The 16,679-nt window shown below is 49.9% G+C and overlaps 32 non-coding genes and 23 pseudogenes across 32 annotated transcripts; all 55 read right to left on the reverse strand.

The window, feature by feature from the left end:
* Window positions 1-3,941: 3,941 nt before the first annotated feature.
* Window positions 3,942-4,060, reverse strand: LOC143976966 (5S ribosomal RNA). Its single transcript, XR_013273255.1, has one exon. It is a non-coding gene; the product is annotated as a 5S ribosomal RNA (ribosomal RNA).
* Window positions 4,061-4,169: 109 nt separating this feature from the next.
* LOC143977099 (5S ribosomal RNA) lies at window positions 4,170-4,288 on the reverse strand. Its single transcript, XR_013273384.1, has one exon. It is a non-coding gene; the product is annotated as a 5S ribosomal RNA (ribosomal RNA).
* A 109-nt stretch (window positions 4,289-4,397) lies between these two features.
* LOC143979598 (5S ribosomal RNA) lies at window positions 4,398-4,516 on the reverse strand (annotated as a pseudogene).
* Window positions 4,517-4,625: 109 nt separating this feature from the next.
* Window positions 4,626-4,744, reverse strand: LOC143977572 (5S ribosomal RNA; annotated as a pseudogene).
* A 110-nt stretch (window positions 4,745-4,854) lies between these two features.
* On the reverse strand, window positions 4,855-4,973 carry LOC143978688 (5S ribosomal RNA; annotated as a pseudogene).
* Window positions 4,974-5,082: 109 nt separating this feature from the next.
* On the reverse strand, window positions 5,083-5,201 carry LOC143980076 (5S ribosomal RNA). Its single transcript, XR_013274221.1, has one exon. It is a non-coding gene; the product is annotated as a 5S ribosomal RNA (ribosomal RNA).
* Window positions 5,202-5,311: 110 nt separating this feature from the next.
* On the reverse strand, window positions 5,312-5,430 carry LOC143979735 (5S ribosomal RNA). The gene has a single exon (XR_013274076.1). It is a non-coding gene; the product is annotated as a 5S ribosomal RNA (ribosomal RNA).
* A 109-nt stretch (window positions 5,431-5,539) lies between these two features.
* LOC143976829 (5S ribosomal RNA) lies at window positions 5,540-5,658 on the reverse strand. The gene has a single exon (XR_013273122.1). It is a non-coding gene; the product is annotated as a 5S ribosomal RNA (ribosomal RNA).
* A 109-nt stretch (window positions 5,659-5,767) lies between these two features.
* Window positions 5,768-5,886, reverse strand: LOC143978171 (5S ribosomal RNA; annotated as a pseudogene).
* A 109-nt stretch (window positions 5,887-5,995) lies between these two features.
* Window positions 5,996-6,114, reverse strand: LOC143977574 (5S ribosomal RNA; annotated as a pseudogene).
* Window positions 6,115-6,224: 110 nt separating this feature from the next.
* Window positions 6,225-6,343, reverse strand: LOC143978689 (5S ribosomal RNA; annotated as a pseudogene).
* Window positions 6,344-6,452: 109 nt separating this feature from the next.
* Window positions 6,453-6,571, reverse strand: LOC143979214 (5S ribosomal RNA). Its single transcript, XR_013274020.1, has one exon. It is a non-coding gene; the product is annotated as a 5S ribosomal RNA (ribosomal RNA).
* Window positions 6,572-6,681: 110 nt separating this feature from the next.
* Window positions 6,682-6,800, reverse strand: LOC143980096 (5S ribosomal RNA). Its single transcript, XR_013274240.1, has one exon. It is a non-coding gene; the product is annotated as a 5S ribosomal RNA (ribosomal RNA).
* Window positions 6,801-6,909: 109 nt separating this feature from the next.
* LOC143977311 (5S ribosomal RNA) lies at window positions 6,910-7,029 on the reverse strand. Its single transcript, XR_013273596.1, has one exon. It is a non-coding gene; the product is annotated as a 5S ribosomal RNA (ribosomal RNA).
* A 109-nt stretch (window positions 7,030-7,138) lies between these two features.
* LOC143976310 (5S ribosomal RNA) lies at window positions 7,139-7,257 on the reverse strand. Its single transcript, XR_013272624.1, has one exon. It is a non-coding gene; the product is annotated as a 5S ribosomal RNA (ribosomal RNA).
* A 109-nt stretch (window positions 7,258-7,366) lies between these two features.
* Window positions 7,367-7,485, reverse strand: LOC143978570 (5S ribosomal RNA; annotated as a pseudogene).
* A 107-nt stretch (window positions 7,486-7,592) lies between these two features.
* On the reverse strand, window positions 7,593-7,711 carry LOC143979391 (5S ribosomal RNA; annotated as a pseudogene).
* A 109-nt stretch (window positions 7,712-7,820) lies between these two features.
* Window positions 7,821-7,939, reverse strand: LOC143978637 (5S ribosomal RNA). The gene has a single exon (XR_013273963.1). It is a non-coding gene; the product is annotated as a 5S ribosomal RNA (ribosomal RNA).
* Window positions 7,940-8,049: 110 nt separating this feature from the next.
* LOC143978030 (5S ribosomal RNA) lies at window positions 8,050-8,168 on the reverse strand (annotated as a pseudogene).
* A 108-nt stretch (window positions 8,169-8,276) lies between these two features.
* LOC143976351 (5S ribosomal RNA) lies at window positions 8,277-8,395 on the reverse strand. Its single transcript, XR_013272662.1, has one exon. It is a non-coding gene; the product is annotated as a 5S ribosomal RNA (ribosomal RNA).
* Window positions 8,396-8,504: 109 nt separating this feature from the next.
* LOC143976898 (5S ribosomal RNA) lies at window positions 8,505-8,623 on the reverse strand. Its single transcript, XR_013273189.1, has one exon. It is a non-coding gene; the product is annotated as a 5S ribosomal RNA (ribosomal RNA).
* Window positions 8,624-8,732: 109 nt separating this feature from the next.
* On the reverse strand, window positions 8,733-8,851 carry LOC143978031 (5S ribosomal RNA; annotated as a pseudogene).
* A 108-nt stretch (window positions 8,852-8,959) lies between these two features.
* On the reverse strand, window positions 8,960-9,078 carry LOC143976352 (5S ribosomal RNA). Its single transcript, XR_013272663.1, has one exon. It is a non-coding gene; the product is annotated as a 5S ribosomal RNA (ribosomal RNA).
* Window positions 9,079-9,187: 109 nt separating this feature from the next.
* LOC143976899 (5S ribosomal RNA) lies at window positions 9,188-9,306 on the reverse strand. Its single transcript, XR_013273190.1, has one exon. It is a non-coding gene; the product is annotated as a 5S ribosomal RNA (ribosomal RNA).
* Window positions 9,307-9,415: 109 nt separating this feature from the next.
* Window positions 9,416-9,534, reverse strand: LOC143976827 (5S ribosomal RNA). Its single transcript, XR_013273120.1, has one exon. It is a non-coding gene; the product is annotated as a 5S ribosomal RNA (ribosomal RNA).
* Window positions 9,535-9,643: 109 nt separating this feature from the next.
* LOC143977642 (5S ribosomal RNA) lies at window positions 9,644-9,762 on the reverse strand. The gene has a single exon (XR_013273848.1). It is a non-coding gene; the product is annotated as a 5S ribosomal RNA (ribosomal RNA).
* A 109-nt stretch (window positions 9,763-9,871) lies between these two features.
* On the reverse strand, window positions 9,872-9,990 carry LOC143979114 (5S ribosomal RNA). The gene has a single exon (XR_013274011.1). It is a non-coding gene; the product is annotated as a 5S ribosomal RNA (ribosomal RNA).
* A 109-nt stretch (window positions 9,991-10,099) lies between these two features.
* LOC143976319 (5S ribosomal RNA) lies at window positions 10,100-10,218 on the reverse strand. Its single transcript, XR_013272633.1, has one exon. It is a non-coding gene; the product is annotated as a 5S ribosomal RNA (ribosomal RNA).
* Window positions 10,219-10,327: 109 nt separating this feature from the next.
* Window positions 10,328-10,436, reverse strand: LOC143979685 (5S ribosomal RNA; annotated as a pseudogene).
* Window positions 10,437-10,545: 109 nt separating this feature from the next.
* On the reverse strand, window positions 10,546-10,664 carry LOC143978704 (5S ribosomal RNA; annotated as a pseudogene).
* A 109-nt stretch (window positions 10,665-10,773) lies between these two features.
* On the reverse strand, window positions 10,774-10,892 carry LOC143976554 (5S ribosomal RNA). Its single transcript, XR_013272857.1, has one exon. It is a non-coding gene; the product is annotated as a 5S ribosomal RNA (ribosomal RNA).
* Window positions 10,893-11,218: 326 nt separating this feature from the next.
* LOC143979522 (5S ribosomal RNA) lies at window positions 11,219-11,327 on the reverse strand (annotated as a pseudogene).
* A 109-nt stretch (window positions 11,328-11,436) lies between these two features.
* LOC143978212 (5S ribosomal RNA) lies at window positions 11,437-11,555 on the reverse strand (annotated as a pseudogene).
* A 109-nt stretch (window positions 11,556-11,664) lies between these two features.
* LOC143978321 (5S ribosomal RNA) lies at window positions 11,665-11,783 on the reverse strand (annotated as a pseudogene).
* Window positions 11,784-11,892: 109 nt separating this feature from the next.
* Window positions 11,893-12,011, reverse strand: LOC143979896 (5S ribosomal RNA). The gene has a single exon (XR_013274108.1). It is a non-coding gene; the product is annotated as a 5S ribosomal RNA (ribosomal RNA).
* Window positions 12,012-12,120: 109 nt separating this feature from the next.
* Window positions 12,121-12,239, reverse strand: LOC143978130 (5S ribosomal RNA; annotated as a pseudogene).
* Window positions 12,240-12,348: 109 nt separating this feature from the next.
* LOC143978435 (5S ribosomal RNA) lies at window positions 12,349-12,467 on the reverse strand (annotated as a pseudogene).
* Window positions 12,468-12,576: 109 nt separating this feature from the next.
* Window positions 12,577-12,695, reverse strand: LOC143977673 (5S ribosomal RNA; annotated as a pseudogene).
* A 109-nt stretch (window positions 12,696-12,804) lies between these two features.
* LOC143978219 (5S ribosomal RNA) lies at window positions 12,805-12,923 on the reverse strand (annotated as a pseudogene).
* A 109-nt stretch (window positions 12,924-13,032) lies between these two features.
* On the reverse strand, window positions 13,033-13,151 carry LOC143976501 (5S ribosomal RNA). Its single transcript, XR_013272806.1, has one exon. It is a non-coding gene; the product is annotated as a 5S ribosomal RNA (ribosomal RNA).
* Window positions 13,152-13,260: 109 nt separating this feature from the next.
* LOC143977215 (5S ribosomal RNA) lies at window positions 13,261-13,379 on the reverse strand. Its single transcript, XR_013273498.1, has one exon. It is a non-coding gene; the product is annotated as a 5S ribosomal RNA (ribosomal RNA).
* Window positions 13,380-13,488: 109 nt separating this feature from the next.
* On the reverse strand, window positions 13,489-13,607 carry LOC143976913 (5S ribosomal RNA). Its single transcript, XR_013273205.1, has one exon. It is a non-coding gene; the product is annotated as a 5S ribosomal RNA (ribosomal RNA).
* A 109-nt stretch (window positions 13,608-13,716) lies between these two features.
* Window positions 13,717-13,835, reverse strand: LOC143976687 (5S ribosomal RNA). Its single transcript, XR_013272984.1, has one exon. It is a non-coding gene; the product is annotated as a 5S ribosomal RNA (ribosomal RNA).
* Window positions 13,836-13,944: 109 nt separating this feature from the next.
* On the reverse strand, window positions 13,945-14,063 carry LOC143978295 (5S ribosomal RNA; annotated as a pseudogene).
* A 110-nt stretch (window positions 14,064-14,173) lies between these two features.
* LOC143978687 (5S ribosomal RNA) lies at window positions 14,174-14,292 on the reverse strand (annotated as a pseudogene).
* A 109-nt stretch (window positions 14,293-14,401) lies between these two features.
* On the reverse strand, window positions 14,402-14,520 carry LOC143978905 (5S ribosomal RNA; annotated as a pseudogene).
* A 109-nt stretch (window positions 14,521-14,629) lies between these two features.
* On the reverse strand, window positions 14,630-14,748 carry LOC143976288 (5S ribosomal RNA). Its single transcript, XR_013272603.1, has one exon. It is a non-coding gene; the product is annotated as a 5S ribosomal RNA (ribosomal RNA).
* Window positions 14,749-14,857: 109 nt separating this feature from the next.
* Window positions 14,858-14,976, reverse strand: LOC143976977 (5S ribosomal RNA). Its single transcript, XR_013273266.1, has one exon. It is a non-coding gene; the product is annotated as a 5S ribosomal RNA (ribosomal RNA).
* A 109-nt stretch (window positions 14,977-15,085) lies between these two features.
* On the reverse strand, window positions 15,086-15,204 carry LOC143977017 (5S ribosomal RNA). The gene has a single exon (XR_013273304.1). It is a non-coding gene; the product is annotated as a 5S ribosomal RNA (ribosomal RNA).
* A 109-nt stretch (window positions 15,205-15,313) lies between these two features.
* LOC143976457 (5S ribosomal RNA) lies at window positions 15,314-15,432 on the reverse strand. Its single transcript, XR_013272764.1, has one exon. It is a non-coding gene; the product is annotated as a 5S ribosomal RNA (ribosomal RNA).
* A 109-nt stretch (window positions 15,433-15,541) lies between these two features.
* Window positions 15,542-15,660, reverse strand: LOC143977243 (5S ribosomal RNA). Its single transcript, XR_013273526.1, has one exon. It is a non-coding gene; the product is annotated as a 5S ribosomal RNA (ribosomal RNA).
* A 109-nt stretch (window positions 15,661-15,769) lies between these two features.
* On the reverse strand, window positions 15,770-15,888 carry LOC143977795 (5S ribosomal RNA; annotated as a pseudogene).
* A 109-nt stretch (window positions 15,889-15,997) lies between these two features.
* On the reverse strand, window positions 15,998-16,116 carry LOC143979927 (5S ribosomal RNA). The gene has a single exon (XR_013274138.1). It is a non-coding gene; the product is annotated as a 5S ribosomal RNA (ribosomal RNA).
* A 109-nt stretch (window positions 16,117-16,225) lies between these two features.
* LOC143976699 (5S ribosomal RNA) lies at window positions 16,226-16,344 on the reverse strand. Its single transcript, XR_013272996.1, has one exon. It is a non-coding gene; the product is annotated as a 5S ribosomal RNA (ribosomal RNA).
* A 109-nt stretch (window positions 16,345-16,453) lies between these two features.
* Window positions 16,454-16,572, reverse strand: LOC143978254 (5S ribosomal RNA). Its single transcript, XR_013273915.1, has one exon. It is a non-coding gene; the product is annotated as a 5S ribosomal RNA (ribosomal RNA).
* Between the last annotated feature and the right edge of the window lie 107 nt (window positions 16,573-16,679).

Consider the following 16,679-nt stretch of genomic DNA (forward strand, 5'->3'; position numbering starts at 1 on the left):
GATTTTTTATTTATTTTTATTTTTTTCCACTAAATTGTCAGTGTAATAGGTTATTTCTCTCACTTGGCATGTGTATACCACAAATGATGCCCCAAAATAAATTCTGCTACTCCTCCTGAGTATTACCATACCACATGTGTGGGACTTTTCCACAGCCTTGCCACTTAGAGAGGTCCAACATGCAAGGAGCACCATCAGGTGTTCCAGAAGCATAAATTACACATCTAACTTGTTGACTACCTATTACACTTTTGAAGGCCCTGGAGCACCAGGACAATGACATGTGACACTGACGTGGCACTGATGACAGATGGCATTGATACGTGGCACTGATGACACATGACACTGATGTGGCACTGATGACAGATGGCACTAATACGTGCCACTGATGAAACATGACACTGATGAAGATGGCACTAATATGTGGCACTGATGACAGATGGCACTTATACGTGGCACTGATGACACGAGGCACTAATACGTGGCACTGATGACACGTGACACTGATGACAGATGACACTGATACGCGGCATTGATGACACGTGACACTGATAACAGATGGCACGTGACACTGACAGATGGCACTGATACGTGGCACTGATGACAGATGGCACTAATACGTGACACCAATGACACATGACACTGATATGGCACTGATGACAGATAGCACTATGTGGCACTGATGACAGATGGCACTATGTGGCACTGATGACACGTGGCACTGATGTGGCACTGATGACAGATGGCACTATGTGGCACTGATGACACGTGGCACTGATGAGAGATGGCACTTATACGTGGCACTGATTACAGATGGCACTTATACATGACACTGGGGACAGATGCCACTGACGACAGGTGGAACTGGGGACACATGGCACTGACGACAGGTGGCACTGGGGACAGATGGCATTGATGACAGGCGGCACTGGGGGCAGATGGCACTGACAGGTGGCACTGGGGGCAGATGGCACTGACAGGTGGTAGTGGGGACAGATGGCAGTGGGGAGAGGTGGCAGTGGGGACAGATGGGCACTTTATTTTCATTTTTTATATTTATTATTTATTTTTTCCCACTAACCGCTGCATCTCTGACTAAGCGGTTCATCTCTCCCTCCTCACACGCTGTCTCTGTGTGAGGAGGGAGAGCCGGTGATGAGAGATGATCTCATATGTTTACATATGAGATTATCTCTCATTGGACACGCCAATCGCGCTGTAAACGGCCGCTGCGATTGGCCATTTACAGCAATCTGTGCCTTGGACATGGTCAGCACAGAACTTTCCCGATGCGTGCTCGCGGGAGAGCGCATTGCGGAAGTAAACAGGAGGACACAAAAAAAAGAAAAAAGATTAAATATAAAAAAATAAGGGTTTGTAAATAAAACAATCACATTAAAATAATAATAAATATAAAAATAAAAAATTTAAATAAAAGGGTATAAAATAATAAATAAAAATCATATAATATATATAATATAAAATATACTTAATAAATAATAAAAAAAATAGAGATAAATAATTATTGAATTTCTCCCTCATAAATAACTGCAATTATTACAACACAATTATTCCAACATGTTTTTACATATATTATGCTGCAATAATTTTTTTACAAAATCTGCAAATAAATAATTATACTATAAATAATTATCCTATAAATGTGATGAAATCAAGCAGAAAAGATTGTGAATATGTGATGTAACTTTTTGTTTATTGTCAATGTTATCATTTTCTTTTTGTGTGTTTATTTAAAAAACTTAAACACATTTCAAAAAATAAAAATAAATAAAGGTGTCTAAACACAACAAAAGAAAAAGGATTAAATATAAGAAAAAATAAGGGTGTGTGTGTAAATAAAACAATCACTCACATATAAAACAAATATAAATAAGAGTGCATAAAAATAATAAATATAATAATTAGTAAATATAGAAATAAAAATGTAAATAAAGGGGTATAAAATAATAAATAAAAACCTTAAATATACATTTTTATTTTATTTTATATTATATATATTATATTTATGTTTTTTATTGCCAATGATAACATTGGCATATAAAATAACATTGACATATAAAATAATAAAAACCTTAAATACAATATATAATATTTTATTTTCTATTTATTTTCTATTATATATATTATATTTATATTTTTTATTTATTATTATTATATTTTATATTTATATATTATTATATTTTTTAATTTTTTAATTTTTATTATTATTATTTATTATTATTTAGGCTGCTCTAGAATAAAAATGTAAATAAAGGGGTATAAAATAATAAATGAAAACCTTAAACATAATATTTTCTATTTTCTATTATATTTAAGTTTTTTATTTTATAAAAAAATATATATATATATTATTTATTTTTTTAAAGAAGGAAAAAACAAAAAGCGGGCTGTGTGGATTGGCCATATTTCCCCACGAGGCTTGAACTCATGGACAACACGACCAATCCAACAGCCCCACCGAGACGGCTTCTACCGTGAGGCGCCACCGCTCCCGGCACTTATAATATGTTACTCTCTTAATCTTGAAGCACGCATTCTCAGTGACGTCATCGGCTCAACACTGCCATCTACAGGTATTACTGAGAATTACACCCGCACGCTGCTGAGCAGCAGGGACGCTCTCTGCTCTATCAAACCTGTGTACAAGCTGTAACTCGGAAGGACCCTAGCGTCGCTTAGCAACCACCCGTCCTTGGCAACCGGAGTGCGACCATAGTAACCCACAGACTGCAAGGTATGTAGGGGGGGTCTGCACTACTGAGGGGGTCTGCATTGAGTGGGGGTCTGCTGCACTGAGGGGGGTCTGCATCACTAAGGGGGGTCCTGCACTGGGGTGGGTCCTGCACTGAGGGGAGTCTGCACTACTAGGGGTTCTGCATTGAGAGGGGTCTGCAGCACTGAGGGGGGTCTGCACTACTGAGGGTGAAGTCTGCACTACTAGGGGGGTCTACATTACTGTGGGGGGGTCTGCACTACTGAGGGGGAGGGTCTGTGCTGAGGGGGGTCCTGCACTACTGAGGGGGGGTCTACACTACTGAAGGGGTCTGCACTGAGGTGGGGAGCCTGCACTGCTGGGGGGGTGTCTGCACTGAGGGTGTCTACACCACTGAGGGGGGGTGTCTCCAATACTGGGGGTGTCTGTAATAAGGGGGTGTCTGCACTGGGGGGTGTCTGTACTGCTGGGGGGTCCTGCACTGAGTGGGGGTCTCTGCACTACTGAGGGGGGGTGTCTGCACTGAGCGGGGTGTCTGCACTGGGGTCGGTCTGGCCTGGGGGGTGTCTGCACTGGGAGGTATTTGTACTGCTGGGGTGGTCCTGCTCTGAGGGGGGGTGTCTGTACTAAGTGGGGTGTCTGCACTGCTGGGGGGTGTCTGCACTGGGAGGGTCTGCACTGGGGGGGTGTCTGTACTGCTGGGGTTCTGCACTGAGGTAGGGGGTGTCTGTACTGCTGGGGTTCTGCACTGAGGTAGGGGGTGTCTGTACTGCTGGGGGGTCTGCACTGTACTGATGGAGGTCAGCAATCTGTGTCCTTCAGGGGCTGCATACAGTATACTGCATACTTTGTTGTTCGAAATGAATATAAGCTGTTGCCTGGGTACTGTGCCACATGGGTATGGTAATCTGTTGTTCAATGGCATTAGTTATTTTTTTTTGGGGGGGGGGCCCAGACAACATTTTGCTATGGGGCCCTGTGATTTCTAGTTACGCCCCTGCCAGGCGGGCTCCCATCCAGGTACTAACCAGGCACGACCCTGCTTAGCATCCGAGTTTAGACGAGATCGAGCGCATTCAGGGTGATGTGGCTATAGGCGATCTTGCACGCTACTTACAACTCTCTTGACAAAAGCCAAGGTGGTCACCTCGGGCAATCGAGAGGAAAAATACAGCAGGTCGCCAAAGCCAACAACATAATGGAAAAAAGCCTACGGCACCTGGTATTCCCAGGCGGTCTCCCATCCAGGTACTAACCAGGCCCGACCCTGCTTAGCATCCGAGATCAGACGAGATCGAGCGCATTCAGGGTGATGTGGCCGTAGGCGATCCTGCACCCTACTTACAACTCTCTTGACAAAAGCCAATGTGGTCACCTCGGGCAATCGAGATGAAAATAACAGCAGGTCGCCAAAGCCAACAACATAATGGAAAAAAGCCTACGGCACCTGGTATTCCCAGGCGGTCTCCCATCCAGGTACTAACCAGGCCCGACGCTGCTTAGCATCCGAGATCAGACGAGATCGAGCGCATTCAGGGTAATGTGGCCGTAGGCAATCTTGCACCCTACTTACAAATCTCTTGACAAAAGCCAAGGTGGTCACCTCGGGTAATCGAGAGGAAAAATACAGCAGGTCACCAAAGCCAACAACATAATGGAAAAAAGCCTACGGCACATGGTATTCCAAGGCGGTCTCCCATCCAGGTACTAACCAGGCCCGACCCTGCTTAGCATCGGAGACCAGACGAGATAAAGCGCATTCAGGTTGATGTGGCCGTAGGCAATCTTGCACCCTACTTACAACTCTCTTGACAAAAGCCAAGGTGGTCACCTCGGGCAATCGAGAGGAAAAATACAGCAGGTCGCCAAAGCCAACAACATAATGGAAAAAAGCCTACAGCACCTGGTATTCCCAGGCGGTCTCCCATCCAGGTACTAACCAAGCCCGACCCTGCTTAGCATCCGAGATCAGACAAGATCGAGCGCATTCAGGGTGATGTGGCCGTAGGAGATCTTTGCACCCTACTTACAACTCTCTTGACAAAAGCCAAGGTGGTCACCTCGGGCAATCGAGAGGAAAAATACAGCAGGTCGCCAAAGCCAACAACATAATGGAAAAAAGCCTACGGCACCTGGTATTCCCAGGCGGTCTCCTATCCAGGTATTAGCCAGGCCCGACCCTGCTTAGCATCCGAGATCAGATGAGATTGAGCGCATTCAGGGTGATGTGGCCGTAGGAGATCTTGCACCCTACTTACAACTCTCTTGACAAAAGCCAAGGTGGTCACCTCGGGCAATCGAGAGGAAAAATACAGCAGGTCGCCAAAGCCAACAACATAATGGAAAAAAGCCTACGGCACCTGGTATTCACAGGTGGTCTCCCATCCAGGTACTAACCAGGCCCGACCCTGCTTAGCATCCGAGATCAGACGAGATCGAGCGCATTCAGGGTGATGTGGCCGTAGGCGATCTTCGCACCCTACTTACAACTCCCTTGACAAAAGCCAAGGTGATCACCTTGGGCAATCGAGAGGAAAAATACAGCAGGTCGCCAAAGCCAACAACATAATGGAAAAAAGCCTACGGCACCTGGTATTCCCAGGCGGTCTCCCATCCAGGTACTAACCAGGCCCGACCCTGCTTAGCATCCGAGATCAGAGGAGATCGAGCGCATTCAGGGTGATGTGGCCGTAGGCGATCCTGCACCCTACTTACAACTCTCTTGACAAAAGCCAATGTGGTCACCTCGGGCAATCGAGATGAAAATAACAGCAGGTCGCCAAAGCCAACAACATAATGGAAAAAAGCCTACGGCACCTGGTATTCCCAGGCGGTCTCCCATCCAGGTACTAACCAGGCCCGACGCTGCTTAGCATCCGAGATCAGATGAGATCGAGCGCATTCAGGGTAATGTGGCCGTAGGCAATCTTGCACCCTACTTACAAATCTCTTGACAAAAGCCAAGGTGGTCACCTCGGGTAATCGAGAGGAAAAATACAGCAGGTCACCAAAGCCAACAACATAATGGAAAAAAGCCTACGGCACATGGTATTCCCAGGCGGTCTCCCATCCAGGTACTAACCAGGCCCGACCCTGCTTAGCATCGGAGACCAGACGAGATCAAGCGCATTCAGGGTGATGTGGCCGTAGGCAATCTTGCACCCTACTTACAACTCTCTTGACAAAAGCCAAGGTGGTCACCTCGGGCAATCGAGAGGAAAAATACAGCAGGTCGCCAAAGCCAACAACATAATGGAAAAAAGCCTACAGCACCTGGTATTCCCAGGCGGTCTCCCATCCAGGTACTAACCAAGCCCGACCCTGCTTAGCATCCGAGATCAGACAAGATCGAGCGCATTCAGGGTGATGTGGCCGTAGGAGATCTTTGCACCCTACTTACAACTCTCTTGACAAAAGCCAAGGTGGTCACCTCGGGCAAACGAGAGGAAAAATACAGCAGGTCGCCAAAGCCAACAACATAATGGAAAAAAGCCTACGGCACCTGGTATTCCCAGGCGGTCTCCTATCCAGGTATTAGCCAGGCCCGACCCTGCTTAGCATCCGAGATCAGATGAGATTGAGCGCATTCAGGGTGATGTGGCCGTAGGAGATCTTGCACCCTACTTACAACTCTCTTGACAAAAGCCAAGGTGGTCACCTCGGGCAATCGAGAGGAAAAATACAGCAGGTCGCCAAAGCCAACAACATAATGGAAAAAAGCCTACGGCACCTGGTATTCCCAGGTGGTCTCCCATCCAGGTACTAACCAGGCCCGACCCTGCTTAACATCCGAGATCAGACGAGATCGAGCGCATTCAGGGTGATGTGGCCGTAGGCGATCTTCGCACCCTACTTACAACTCCCTTGACAAAAGCCAAGGTGATCACCTTGTGCAATCGAGAGGAAAAATACAGCAGGTCGCCAAAGCCAACAACATAATGGAAAAAAGCCTACGGCACCTGATATTCCCAGGCGGTCTCCCATCCAGGTACTAAGCAGGCCCGACCCTGCTTAGCATCCGAGATCAGACGAGATCGAGCGCATTCAGGGTGATGTGGCCGTAGGCGATCTTGCACCCTACTTACAACTCTCTTGACAAAAGCCAAGGTGGTCACCTCGGGCAATCGAGAGGAAAAATACAGCAGGTCGCCAAAGCCAACAACATAATGGAAAAAAGCCTACGGCACCTGGTATTCCCAGGCGGTCTCCCATCCAGGTACTAACCAGGCCCAGACCCTGCTTAGCATCCGAGATCAGATGAGATCGAGCGCATTCAGGGTAATGTGGCCATAGGCAATCTTGCACCCTACTTACAAATCTCTTGACAAAAGCCAAGGTGGTCACCTCGGGTAATCGAGAGGAAAAATACAGCAGGTCACCAAAGCCAACAACATAATGGAAAAAAGCCTACGGCACATGGTATTCCCAGGCGGTCTCCCATCCAGGTACTAACCAGGCCCGACCCTGCTTAGCTTCCGAGATCAGACGAGATCGTGCGCATTCAGGGTGATGTGGCCGTAGGCGATCTTGCACACTACTTACAACTCTCTTGACAAAAGCCAAGGTGGTCACCTCGGGCAATCGAGAGGAAAAATACAGCAGGTCGCCAAAGCCAACAACATAATGGAAAAAAGCCTACGGCACCTGGTAATCCCAGGCGGTCTCCCATCCAGGTACTAATCAGGCCCGACCCTGCTTAGCATCCGAGATCAGATGAGATCGAGCGCATTCCGGGTGATGTGGCCGTACACGATCTGCACCCTACTTACAACTCTCTTGACAAAAGCCAGGTGGTCACCTCGGGCAATCGAGAGTTAAAATACAGCAGGTCGCCAAAGCCAACAACATAATGGAAAAAAGCCTACGGCACCTTGCATTCGCAGGCGGTCTCCCATCCAGGTACTAAACAGGCCCGACCCTGCTTAGCATCGAAGACCAGACGAGATCAAGCGCATTCAGGGTGATGTGGCCGTAGGCAATCTTGCACCCTACTTACAACTCTCTTGACAAAAGCCAAGGTGGTCACCTCGGGCAATCGAGAGGAAAAATACAGCAGGTCGCCAAAGCCAACAACATAATGGAAAAAAGCCTACGGCACCTGGTATTCCCAGGCGGTCTCCCATCCAGGTACTAACCAGGCCCGACCCTGCTTAGCATCCGAGATCAGACGAGATCGAGCGCATCCAGGGTGATGTGGCCGTAGACGATCTTTGCACCCTACTTAAAACTCTCTTGACAAAAGCCAAGGTGGTCACCTCGGGCAATCGAGAGGAAAAATACAGCAGGTCGCCAAAGCCAACGACATAATGGAAAAAAGCCTACGGCACCTGGTATTCCCAGGCGGTCTCCTATCCAGGTACTAGCCAGGCCCGACCCTGCTTAGCATCCGAGATCAGATGAGATTGAGCGCATTCAGGGTGATGTGGCCGTAGGAGATCTTGCACCCTACTTACAACTCTCTTGACAAAAGCCAAGGTGGTCACCTCGGGCAATCGAGAGGAAAAATACAGCAGGTCGCCAAAGCCAACAACGTAATGGAAAAAGCCTACGGCACCTGGTATTCCCAGGCGGTCTCCCATCCAGGTACTAACCAGGCCCGACTCTGCTTAGCATCCGAGATCAGACGAGATCGAGCGCATTCAGGGTGATGTGGCCGTAGGCGATCTTGCACCCTACTTACAACTCTCTTGACAAAAGCCAAGGTGGTCACCTCGGGCAATCGAGAGGAAAAATACAACAGGTCGCCAAAGCCAACAATATAATGGAAAAAAGCCTACGGCACCTGGTATTCCCAGGCGGTCTCCCATCCAGGTACTAAGCAGGCCCGACCCTGCTTAGCATCCGAGATCAGACGAGATCAAGCGCATCCAGGGTGATGTGGCCGTAGGCAATCATGCACCCTACTTACAACTCTCTTGACAAAAGCCAAGATGGTCACCTCGGGCAATCAAGAGGAAAAATACAGCAGGTCGCCAAAGCCAACGACATAATGGAAAAAAGCCTACGGCACCTGGTATTCCCAGGCGGTCTCCTATCCAGGTACTAGCCAGGCCCGACCCTGCTTAGCATCCGAGATCAGATGAGATTGAGCGCATTCAGGGTGATGTGGCCGTAGGAGATCTTGCACCCTACTTACAACTCTCTTGACAAAAGCCAAGGTGGTCACCTCGGGCAATCGAGAGGAAAAATACAGCAGGTCGCCAAAGCCAACAACGTAATGGAAAAAGCCTACGGCACCTGGTATTCCCAGGCGGTCTCCCATCCAGGTACTAACCAGGCCCGACTCTGCTTAGCATCCGAGATCAGACGAGATCGAGCGCATTCAGGGTGATGTGGCCGTAGGCGATCTTGCACCCTACTTACAACTCTCTTGACAAAAGCCAAGGTGGTCACCTCGGGCAATCGAGAGGAAAAATACAACAGGTCGCCAAAGCCAACAATATAATGGAAAAAAGCCTACGGCACCTGGTATTCCCAGGCGGTCTCCCATCCAGGTACTAAGCAGGCCCGACCCTGCTTAGCATCCGAGATCAGACGAGATCAAGCGCATCCAGGGTGATGTGGCCGTAGGCAATCTTGCACCCTACTTACAACTCTCTTGACAAAAGCCAAGATGGTCACCTCGGGCAATCAAGAGGAAAAATACAGTAGGTCGCCAAAGCCAACAACATAATGGAAAAAAGCCTACGGCACCTGGAATTCCCAGGCGGTCTCCCATCCAGGTACTAACCAGGCCCGACCCTGCTTAGCATCCGAGATCAGATGAGATTGAGCGCATTCAGGGTGATGTAGCCGTAGGCAATCTTGCACCCTACTTACAACTCTCTTGACAATAGCCAAGGTGGTCACCTCGGGCAATCGAGAGGAAAAATACAGCAGGTCGCCAAAGCCAACAACATAATGGAAAAAAGCCTACGGCACCTGGTATTCCCAGGCGGTCTCCCATCCAGGTACTAACCAGGCCCGACCCTGCTTAGCATCCGAGATCAGATGAGATCGAGCGCATTCAGGGTGATGTGGCCGTAGACAATCTTGCACCCTACTTACAACTCTCTTGACAGAAGCCAAGGTGGTCACCTCGGGCAATCGAGAGGAAAAATACAGCAGGTCGCCAAAGCCAACAACATAATGGAAAAAAGCCTACGGCACCTGGTATTCCCAGGCGGTCTCCCATCCAGGTACTAACCAGGCCCGACCCTGCTTAGCATCCGAGATCAGACGAGATCGAGCGCATTCAGGGTGATGTGGCCGCAGGCGATCTTACACCCTACTTACAACTCTCTTGACAAAAGCCAAGGTGGTCACCTCGGGCAATCGAGAGGAAAAATACAGCAGGTCGCCAAAGCCAACAACATAATGGAAAAAAGCCTACGGCACCTGGTATTCCCAGGCGGTCTCCCATCCAGGTACTAACCAGGCTCGACCCTGCTTAGCATCCGAGATCAGACGAGATTGAGCGCATTCAGGGTGATGTGGCCGTAGGCAATCTTGAACCCTACTTACAACTCTCTTGACAAAAGCCAAGGTGGTCACCTCGGGCAATCGAGAGGAAAAATACAGCAGGTCGCCAAAGCCAACAACATAATGGAAAAAAGCCTATGGCACCTGGTATTCCCAGGCGGTCTCCCATCCAGGTACTAACCAGGCCCGACCCTGCTTAGCATCCGAGATCGAGCGCATTGAGGGTGATGTGGCTGTAGGCGATCTTGCACCCTTCTTACAACTCTCTTGACAAAAGCCAAGGTGGTCACCTCGGGCAATCGAGAGGAAAAATACAGCAGGTCGCCAAAGCCAACAACATAATGGAAAAAAGCCTACGTCACCTTTTATTCCCAGGCGGTCTCCCATCCAGGTACTAACCAGGCGCGACCCTGCTTAGCATCCGAGATCAGACGAGATCGAGCGCATTCAGGGTGATGTGGCCGTAGGCGGTGTTGCACCCTACTTACAACTCTCTTGACAAAAGCCAAGGTGGTCACCTCGGGCAATCGAGAGGAAAAATACAGCAGGTCGCCAAAGCCAACAACATAATGGAAAAAAGCCTACGGCACCTGGTATTCCCAGGCGGGCTCCCATCCAGGTACTAACCAGGCCCGACCCTGCTTAGCATCCGAGATCAGACGAGATCGAGCGCATCCAGGGTGATGTGGCCGCAGGCGATCTTGCACCCTACTTACAACTCTCTTGACAAAAGCCAAGGTGGTCACCTCGGACAATCGAGAGGAAAAATACAGCAGGTCGCCAAAGCCAACAACATAATGGAAAAAAGCCTACGGCACCTGGTATTCCCAGGCGGTCTCCCATCCAGGATCGACCCTGCTTACCATCCGAGATCAGACGAGATTGAGCGCATTCAGGGTGATGTGGCCGTAGGCAATCTTGAACCCTACTTACAACTCTCTTGACAAAAGCCAAGGTGGTCACCTCGGGCAATCGAGAGGAAAAATACAGCAGGTCGCCAAAGCCAACAACATAATGGAAAAAAGCCTACGGCACCAGGTATTCCCAGGTGGTCTCCCATCCAGGTACTAACCAGGCCCGACCCTGCTTAGCATCCGAGATCGAGCGCATTCAGGTTGATGTGGCTGTAGGCGATCTTGCACCCTACTTACAACTCTCTTGACAAAAGCCAAGGTGGTCACCTCGGGCAATCGAGAGGAAAAATACAGCAGGTCGCCAAAGCCAACAACATAATGGAAAAAAGCCTATGGCACCTGGTATTCCCAGGCGGACTCCCATCCAGGTACTAACCAGGCCCGACCCTGGTTAGCATCCGAGATCAGACGAGATCGAGCGCATTCAGGGTGATGTGGCCGTAGTCGATCTTGCACCCTACTTACAACTCTCTTGACAAAAGCCAAGGTGGTCACCTCGGGCAATCGAGAGGAAAAATACAGCAGGTCGCCAAAGCCAACAACATAATGGAAAAAAGCCTATGGCACGTGGTATTCCCAGGCGGTCTCCCATCCAGGTAATAACCAGGCCCGACCCTGCTTAGCATTCGAGATCAGACGAGATCGAGCGCATTCAGGGTGATGTGGCCGTAGGCGAACTTGCACTCTACTTACAACTCTCTTGACAAAAGCCAAGGTGGTCACCTCAGGCAATCGAGAGGAAAAATACAGCAGGTCGCCAAAGCCAACAACATAATGGAAAAAAGCCTACGGCACCTGGTATTCCCAGGCGGTCTCCCATCCAGGTAATAACCAGGCCCGACCCTGCTTAGCATTCGAGATCAGATGAGATCGAGCGCATTCAGGGTGATGTGGCCGTAGGCGAACTTGCACTCTACTTACAACTCTCTTGACAAAAGCCAAGGTGGTCACCTCGGGCAATCGAGAGGAAAAATACAGCAGGTCGCCAAAGCCAACAACATAATGGAAAAAAGCCTACGGCACCTGGTATTCCCAGCCGGTCTCCCATCCAGGTACTAACCAGGCCCGACCCTGCTTAGCATCCGAGATCAGACAAGATTGAGCGCATTCAGGGTGATGTGGCCGTAGGCGATCTTGCACTCTACTTACAACTCTCTTGATAAAAGCCAAGGTGGTCACCTCGGGCAATCGAGAGGAAAAATACAGCAGGTCGCCAAAGCCAACAACATAATGGAAAAAAGCCTACGGCACCTGGTATTCCCAGGCGGTCTCCCGTCCAGGTACTAACCAGGCCCGACCCTGCTTAGCATCCGAGATCAGACGAGATCGAGCACATTCAGGGTGATGCGACTGTAGGCGATTTTGAACCCTACTTACAACTCTCTTGACAAAAGCCAAGGTGGTCACCTCGGGCAATCGAGAGGAAAAATACAGCAGGTCGCCAAAGCCAACAACATAATGGAAAAAAGCCTACGGCACCTGGTATTCCCAGCCGGTCTCCCATCCAGGTACTAACCAGGCCCGACCCTGTTTAGCATCCGAGATCAGACAAGATCGAGCGCATTCAGGGTGATGTGGCCATAGGCGATCTTGCACCCTACTTACAACTCTCTTGACAAAAGCCAAGGTGGTCACCTCGGGCAATCGAGAGGAAAAATACAGCAGGTCGCCAAAGCCAACAACATAATGGAAAAAAGCCTACGGCACCTGGTATTCCCAGGCGGTCTCCCGTCCAGGTACTAACCAGGCCCGACCCTGCTTGGCATCTGAGATCAGACGAGATCGAGCGCATTCAGGGTGATTTGACCATAGGCGATCTTGCACCCTACTTACAACTCTCTTGACAAAAGCCAAGGTGGTCACCTCGGGCAATCGAGAGGAAAAATACAGCAGGTCGCCAAAGCCAACAACATAATGGAAAAAAGCCTACGGCACCTGGTATTCCCAGGCGGTCTCCCATCCAGGTACTAACCAGGCCCGACCCTGCTTAGCATCCGAGATCAGACGAGATCGAGCGCATTCAGGGTGATGTGGCTGTAGGCGATCTTGAACCCTACTTACAACTCTCTTGACAAAAGCCAAGGTGGTCACCTCGGGCAATCGAGAGGAAAAATACAGCAGGTCGCCAAAGCCAACAACATAATGGAAAAAGGCCTACGGCACCTGGTATTCCCAGGCGGTCTCCCATCCAGGTACTAACCAGGCCCGACCCTTCTTAGCATCCGAGATTAAACGAAATCGAGCGCATTCAGGGTGATGTGGCCGTAGGCGATCTTGCACCCTACTTACAACTCTCTTGACAAAAGCCAAGGTGGTCACCTCGGGCAATCGAGAGGAAAAATACAGCAGGTCGCCAAAGCCAACAACATAATGGAAAAAAGCCTACGGCACCTGGTATTCCCAGGCGGTCTCCTATCCAGGTACTAAACAGGCCCGACCCTGCTTAGCATCCGAGATCAGACGAGATCGAGCGCATTCAGGGTGATGTGGCCGTAGGCGATCTTGCATACTACTTACAACTCTCTTGACAAAAGCCAAGGTGGTCACCTCGGGCAATCGAGAGGAAAAAAACAGCAGGTCGCCAAAGCCAACAACATAATGGAAAAAAGCCTATGGCACCTGGTATTCCCAGGCGGTCTCCCATCCAGGTACTAACCAGGCCCGACCCTGCTTAGCATCCGAGATCAGAAGAGATCGAGCGCATTCAGGGTGATGTGGCCGTAGGCAATCTTGCGCTCTACTTACAACTCTCTTGACAAAAGCCAAGGTGGTCACCTCGGGCAATCGAAAGGAAAAATACAGCAGGTCGCCAAAGCCAACAAGATAATGGAAAAAAGCATATGGCACCTCGTATTCCCAGGCGGTCTCCCATCCAGGTACTAACCAGGCCCGACCCCGCTTAGCATCCGAGATCAGACGAGATCGAGCGCATTCAGGGTGATGTGGCCGTAGGCAATCTTTGCACTCTACTTACAACTCTCTTGACAAAAGCCAAGGTGGTCACATAGGGCAATCGAGAGGAAAAATACAGCAGGTCGCCAAAGCCAACAACATAATGGAAAAAAGCCTACGGTACCTGGTATTCCCAGGCGGTCTCCCATCCAGGTACTAACCAGGCCCGACCCTGCTTAGCATCCGAGATCAGACGAGATCGAGCGCATTCAGGGTGATGTGGCTTTAGGTGATCTTGCACCCTACTTACAACTCTCTTGACAAAAGCAAAGGTGGTCACCTCGGGCAATCGAAAGGAAAAATACAGCAGTTCGCCAAAGCCAACAACATAATGGAAAAAAGCCTACGGCACCTGGTATTCGCAGGCGGTCTCCTATCCAGGTTCTAACCAGGCCCGACCCTGCTTAGCATCCGAGATCAGACGAGATCGAGCGCATTAAGGGTGATGTGGCCGTAGGCGATCTTGCACCCTACTTACAACTCTCTTGACAAAAGCCAAGGTGGTCACCTCGGGCAATCGAGAGGAAAAATACAGCAGGTCGCCAAAGCCAACAACATAATGGAAAAAAGCCTACGGCACCTGCTATTCCCAGGCGGTCTCCCATCCAGGTACTAACCAGGCCCGACCCTGCTTAGCATCCGAGATCAGACGAGATCGAGCGCATTCAGGGTGATGTGGCCGTAGGCGATCTTGCACCCTACTTACAACTCTCTTGACAAAAGCCAAGGTGGTCACCTCGGGCAAACGAGAGGAAAAATACAGCAGGTCGCCAAAGCCAACAACATAATGGAAAAAAGCCTACGGCACCTGGTATTCCCAGGCGGTCTCCCATCCAGGTACTAACCAGGCCCGACCCTGCTTAGCATCCGAGATCAGACGAGATCGAGCGCATTCAGGGTGATGTGGCCGTAGGCGATCTTGCACCCTACTTACAACTCTCTTGACAAAAGCCAAGGTGGTCACCTCGGGCAATCGAGAGGAAAAATACAGCAGGTCGCCAAAGCCAACAACATGATGGAAAAAAGCCTACGGCACCTGGTATTCCCATTCGGTCTCCCATCCAGGTACTAACCATGCCCAACCCTGCTTAGCATCCGAGATCAGACGAGATCGAGCGCATTCAGGGTGATGTGGCCGTAGGCGATCTTGCACCATACTTACAACTCTCTTGACAAAAGCCAAGGTGGTCACCTCGGGCAAACGAGAGGAAAAATACAGCAGGTTGCCAAAGCCAACAACATAATGGAAAAAAGCCTACGGCACCTGGTATTCCCAGGCGGTCTCCCATCCAGGTACTAACCAGGGCCGACCCTGCTTAGCATCCGAGATCAGACGAGATCGAGTGCCTTCAGGGTGATGTGGCCGTAGGCGATCTTGCACCCTACTTACAACTCTCTTGACAAAAGCCAAGGTGGTCACCTCGGGCAATCGAGAGGAAAAATACAGCAGGTCGCCAAAGCCAACAACATAATGGAAAAAAGCCTACGGCACCTGGTATTCCCAGGCGGTCTCCCATCCAGGTACTAACCAGGCCCGACCCTGCTTAGCATCCGAGATCAGACAAGATCAAGCGCATTCAGGGTGATGTGGCCATAGGCGATCTTGCACCCTACTTACAACTTTCTTGACAAAAGCCAAGGTGGTCACCTCGGGCAATAGAGAGGAAAAATACAGCAGGTCGCCAAAGCCAACAACATAATGGAAAAAAGCCTACGGCACCTGGTATTCCCAAGCGGTCTCCCATCCAGGTACTAACCAGGCCCGACCCTGCTTAGCATCCGAGATCAGACGAAATCAAGCGCATTCAGGTTGATGTGGCCGTAGGCGATCTTGCACCCTACTTACAACTCTCTTGACAAAAGCTAAGGTGGTCAACTCGGGCAATCGAGAGGAAAAATACAGCAGGTCGCCAAAGCCAACAACATAATGGAAAAAAGCCTACGGCACCTGGTATTCCCAGGCGGTCTCCCATCCAGGTACTAACCAGGCCCGACCCTGCTTAGCATCCGAGATCAGACGAGATCGAGCGCATTCAGGGTGATGTGGCCGTAGGTGATCTTGCACCCTACTTACAACTCTCTTGACAAAAGCCAAGGTGGTCACCTCGGGCAATCGAGAGGGAAAATGCAGCAGGTCGCCAAAGCCAACAACATAATGGAAAAAAGCCTACGGCACCTGGTATTCCAAGGCGGTCTCCCATCCAGGTACTAACCAGGACCGACCCTGCTTAGCATCCGAGATCAGATGAGATCGAGCGCATTCAGGGTGATGTGGCCGTAGGCGATCTTGCTCCCTACTTACAACTATCTTGACAAAAGCCAAGGTGGTCACCTCGGGCAACCGAGAGGAAAAATACAGCAGGTCGCCAAAGCCAACAACATAATGGAAAAAAGCCTACGGCACCTGGTATTCCCAGGCGGTCTCCCATCCAAGTACTAACCAGGCCTGACCCTGCTTAGCATCCGAGATCGGACGAGATCGAGTGCATTCAGGGTGATGTGGCCGTAGGCGATCTTTCATCCTACTTACAACTCTCTTGACAAAAGCCAAGGTGGTCACCTCGGGCAATCGAGAGGAAAAATACAGCAGGTCGCCAAAGCCAACAACATAATGGAAA

Source organism: Lithobates pipiens, unplaced genomic scaffold, assembly GCF_037356315.1.
Source record: "Lithobates pipiens isolate NorthernLeopardFrog02 unplaced genomic scaffold, aLitPip1_a1.2 Scaffold_13, whole genome shotgun sequence".
In the NCBI taxonomy this organism is placed as follows: domain Eukaryota; kingdom Metazoa; phylum Chordata; class Amphibia; order Anura; family Ranidae; genus Lithobates; species Lithobates pipiens.